This window comes from Suricata suricatta, chromosome 4 (genome assembly GCF_006229205.1).
Source record: "Suricata suricatta isolate VVHF042 chromosome 4, meerkat_22Aug2017_6uvM2_HiC, whole genome shotgun sequence".
NCBI lineage: Eukaryota > Metazoa > Chordata > Mammalia > Carnivora > Herpestidae > Suricata > Suricata suricatta.
Window position 1 is genome coordinate 134,176,742 of NC_043703.1, and position 5,624 is coordinate 134,182,365.

Genomic DNA, 5,624 nt, shown 5'->3' on the forward strand with positions numbered 1-5,624 from the left:
GCACTTCTGGGAAAAGACAGATTAAAACATTTCTCCCTTGGAATGTTAGTTTGACGGGAGACGTTATTTAGATTTTTTAAATAGCCTACATGCCTGGGGTGATCTGAAAGGAAATGTCGCAGAGTGTAATGTTGCCTAATAAATAGGGCAAGTCATGCTCACTCAGGCATAGCCTGAAGGGAAAAACAAAGTCCTCACTCTTATCCTGAAGGTCAAAATTTCTTTGACTTCTCTTGCCATAGTCTCTTCCTCTGGGCCCTCATGGGTTTCTGAATAATAAACTGCTAGTTAATAGTTTTTTTAGATTAAACTTTCCATATGCAAGTCATGGTGGGGTTTCTCCCTCCTGCTCTGACCCATGCAGATCCCAGGCCCTTGCTACACACTGAGCTCCCCAAGAGCTAAGGACGATCAGTGCTCCAGGGCTTGAGATGAGGTGACACACGCATGGCACAGAGGTTCATGGAGTTGCAGGGTTATTCAAGTGCGGGGTGGGCACCTGGGGGCGGGTACATCCTTGAATGCTGTGCCTTTGTTTGCCTCATCCTAGTCCAGACCTTGTTGTGCTGTTTTCTTTTTTAGAGTTCCGTCTAGCACATTCCAGAGAATTTCTATAGTAAAGCCCTAACCCCACCATGTGGTGGTATTTGGAGGTGGGAACTTTGGGAGACAGATAATTAGGTTTAGATAATTAGGTTCAGAGGGTAGTGCTCTTAAGATGTAATTAATGCCCTTATCAAGAAGAGGAAGACAGAGTGAGCGCCCTCTCTCCCCTTTGCATTCGCCCAGGGGAGGCCATATAAACATGCAGAAAGTGGACTTCACCAGAAACTGAATGTGCTGGCACCTTGCTCTTGGGACTCACCAGCCTCCAGAGCTGAGAAATAACGTCTATTGCTTAAGCTACTTAATGATGATAGTTTGTTATGAAAGCCAGAGCGAAGACAGTGCCCGGTTAGCATTTACTGAATGGCTGCATGACTTTCTTTGCCTCGGAGCCATTTCTCTGATGCAGTTTCAGCAAACAGTTGAGTTTATAAGCAGTATAGCTTGGTATTCAAAAGCCAGACTTTAAAGTGTTAATGGATCCAGGTTCCATCTTAGCCCTACAATGACCCTGGTCTAGTTACTTCCAATGTCTCAGTTTCTGTAGCTAAAAAATAGGTGAGATGATAATACATGCTCCCCAGGAGTGTGGAAAGGATTAAGTAAAACTATGCAAGCAAAGGACTTAGCTCAGTGCCCCCAAATATAGCTGTACTGTTAACAGTAGGCTCCAGTCACTTCCCATTACATTAACCTCTAAATTCCCCCTAGTCTGAGTCACAAAATGATGAACGAAAGCCAAAAACCAGTATGTCAGTAATTACTCCTTCAGAAGGGGGTCTAAAGTCTCCGAGTTGACCATCCGTCGCCTCTCTCTGTCCCAAGAGCCAAACAAAAGCCAAAGTAAACAAGGTTTAGGAAGGAATGTAAAAAAAAAAAAAAAAAAAAAAAAAAAACAGCAATGGCATCCATCTCCTTTCCCATCAAAGAAGATTAGAGTAGAATAAATATTCAATCCATTCTTTTTTTTTTTGTTCCCATTTCAAAAAGTTGAACCTTTACTCAAATTCAATTCATTGAGAATGTGTAGCGCCCCTTCCATGTTTGAGGAATTATGCCAGTTAGTAAAGATTTAAAAACAAGATACCCTCTTTGCTTTCAAGCAGCCGAAGGTCTAGAGATAAGCATGTAAACACAACAAAGCTTATTTTGAGCGATGGTTAGTTCAGCCGAGGTGGAGGTCACAGGCTCTGCAGGAGGAGATGGACGAGGACCTGGCAAGGTCAGGGAATCTCTCCCACAGAAGAAGAAGGGACCTACCCTGACCCATACTGCTACCACACTGAGGAAGTCGAAAGGGAAACATGGAAGCTAATTCCTGTGATAGGAATACTCTCACTGTGGCCCCACGGCAAAAGTTTAACATCAGGTCTGCACAATCCCTTGGCTGTCCCAAGCTGGTGTGAACCCACGTCGGAACATCCCCGTGGAGGTGCTCTAAACCACTAGCAAAATTGCTCTCAAACTGTATGGAGCATAATTGAATTTCACCTTGATAATCCTGGAGTGTACTTCATGGTATTGTAGTTCCTGAGAGTCAACATGGGGAACGCTAATTACTCTTGTACTGCATATGTGCGAGGTGCTCATCAACAGCCTAGCAGCAGATAGCTTACCAGACTAAGAGGCTGAGAAGGAAAATACAGAACAGAATGCCTTATCGGTTATCAGTCATATGGTTTTATTCCTTAAGGAGTTCTGGAAGGAATCTAGTAGAGACCATCACCTTCCTTAGGTATATTTATTATGGTATAAATAGTAACAACAGTGACAGACATCATAATCATTTTCTTCCAAAGGAATAGGCTTTACAATTTTCAAAGTGAATTGGACTTTCACCTCAAGGAAACTAGAAGAGAGGCTTTATCTCCAGAAACAAATGTAGACACTCAGTCTTTCTCTTCAGCCCCACACTACTGTCTTCTGAATAGCATTCCAGTTGCACGTATCTGAGGCTTGGGAAATTCTCCTAGTTCTTGGGAAGGAAGTGAACTAAAACATATGACATCTCTGGCAGGAGTCACAATTTCACACAAAAACTTTCTTGTAATAACTTCACATATTGCCTCTCCTGGTAGAATCACTGTCTCTAGGGGAAGCTTGGGTCTAAAATGACAACTCTGTTTAATGAAAGTGAGAGCCGAAAGCGAATTCCAGCAGGCTTTATTTCTCAAGAAGAAGTCTTCATCTTAAAATCACTCATTAGGGATGACATTAGGACAGAGATAAATGGTTCCAGATTTTTTTTCTTTTTGTTTTTAGAGCACAAAAGCAGTTTCAAATTTCTTGCATGAAAAAAATAAGCAGATCGGTCACTACTCTAGCAAGTGAACAGTGTTTCCCATAGATAAAATATTACAGGGTATTTGCTATTTACATGGAATTGGAGGTGGGGTGGTCTCTGGAAAAGACCGTTGGCTGGACTTCAAGGTGTGCCCTACATATAAAGGACGTATCTGTTGATCATCACAGTGATGAATGGTATTAAAAGGTTTGACAAATACCTACTGCAGGCAGCATGTTCATTATCTACAGGAAGGGAAGGATCAGAACTGGGGGACTGAAATTCTAAGTTTATGAAGCTTCGGTCCCTTTAGTGACACTGAAGAGTGACACAGGTGGCAGTTCAAATCCTCTAATGGCCCTATAGAGTTTGTAATATAAGAATAAATAATTTGCTTTGCGTTTGAAGTAGCAAAAACAATCATCATTCCTAGTCTTGCTACTGTATTGACTAACGACTTGACTATTTATGATTGACTATCTACAACTTGTGGGGAATTTTCAGAAAACCTTTGCGGTGTACATGTTCACGAGCCCAAAAGTTACTTTCTTCCCTCTATTGAAAGGCTATGGGAGGGGCGCCTGGTTGGCTCATTCAGTTAAGCGTCAGACTTCAGCTCATGTCATAAGCTCGCAGCTCGTGAGCCTGGAGCCTGCTTTGGATTCTGTGTCTCTCACTCTCTCTGCCCCTCCCTGGCTGTCTCTCTCTCGCTCTCTCTGACTCTCGCTCTCAAAAGTAAATAAACATTAAAAATTTTTTTTTAATTTTTAAAAAGCCTCTGAGAACATAAATGTCTGCCTGTAACAATTTTAACTGACATTTCAGTGACTGTCTTTCCCACAAAGGAGTGTGTTTAAGAACCTCTAAAAAGATTCTAATAATCAGATGTCAGATATATGAGGTAGTAGGAGGAAAAAGAAACAGTATGGAGAAGTGACAATCCACAGATAATCTATAATGCAATCTCTTAAAATTGAACATTTAATTTCAGCCGCTACTCCAAGAATTCCATAGCATGTTCTTGCTTGCGGATAAAATCAGGAACAAAAAATTAGATGGTCAAGAGATAGCCACAAAAAGAGATTAGGAGAATCGATGATATTGTAAGATTCCCAAGCCCAAGGAGCAATCCCTTACTAGGAAGAGGAACATGGATTTTGGATTAAGATATAGACTGATGTTAGGGGTTCCTGGGGGGGCTCAGTCACTTAAGCGTCCGACTTCCGCTCAGGTCATGATCTCACAATCCGTGGGTTCGAGCCCCGCGTTGGGGTCTGTGCTGACAGCTCAGAGCCTGGAGCCTGCTTCAGATTCCGTGTCTCCCTCTCTCTCTGTCCCTCCCCCACTCTCCCTCTGTCTCTGTCTCTCAAAATAAAATAATAAAGACATAAAAAAATTTTTAAAAAGATATAGACTGATGTTGGATTCCTCGTTGTCCATTTATAGGCTATGTAATAACGTCGGGCAATTCACCTAATTCCTCAGAGCCTTTAATTCTTAAGTGAGAAAATTACATCTAATTCATAAGATTTTTGAAAAGATTTATAATAGAAGCTCAATTTTAATTATCATCTAACAGAGAAGTCTGCTGTGTGATTCTTCTGGAGGTTTTGAGTGAGTGGATATAGATTTGTGCCAGGAGACAGGAAGGGTTGGAGGTGTGCAAAGCCTCCTGCCTCCTGTGCGCCTTTGCACACTTTCGTCACCCGTGGTAGAGTCACCTGGGTATGGTTAAGCCTTCACGGAGGTGGTCTGCATGGTTCACGTCCCCATCTGGATGGAGGATGCCCCCCGAGTTCTGCCCCGCCTGTCCGCAAGTCATCCAGAGGGCATTCGTCACACGGCAGCAAGAGGCTTTGAGGCTGACGCCGTAGGTTCTTTTGCGTCCTCTCTCTATCTGGTGCCGACAGGCAGAACAGTGCCACGCTAGGCAGCTGACCTATTTTCAAAAGCTGCCTCTGCCACAGGCTACCTCCAAGCCTTGATTTCCTAAACGGTAAAGATGATCAGAATAGCCTTTTTCATTTAATTTTTTTAGTTTATTTTTTTATTGTGAGAGAGAGAGAGAGAGCAAGAACAAGCAGGGGAGGGACAGAGAGAGGGGGAGAGGGAGAGAATCCCAAGCAGGCTCTGCACTATCAGTGCACTATCAGTGCAGAACCTGATGTGAGGCTCGAACCCACGAACCGTGAGATCATGCCCTGAGCTGAAGTCAAGACGCTTAAACCAACTGAGCCACCCAGGCGTGCCCATCAGAGTAGCCTTTAACTCAGAGGGTCATTAAGAGAATTAATGGCCAACACATACTGAGTATATTGAGTGCTACCTCCATACCACATACTATTCTAAAGGCTTTGTGTGATTTACGCCGTTTCTTCCTTTAACTCTGTGAAGTATTTTTACAGTCTTAGGAACTGAAATTTCCATTGCTCCTCAAGGACCCACAGCCATATCCATCGGGCTCTGTGTCCATGTGGTTAGCTACTACACAACCTGGCCTAAGATGAGTAAGAGAAATAATGCACATACGGTTCCTAGCACAGTATCTGACTCTTAGAAGATGGTCCGTACGTGATTGCTCGTGTAGCTACTGTTCATCTGAGACTTTGCCAACTCCTGTTGGGGACCCACTGCTGTATCTGTTCATGGCCGTTGTCCTCTGACTTCTCAATAGATCAAGTCACAGTGCAGATGTGGGGCGCCATCCTGGCTGAATTCTCCCAAGACAGTAGAG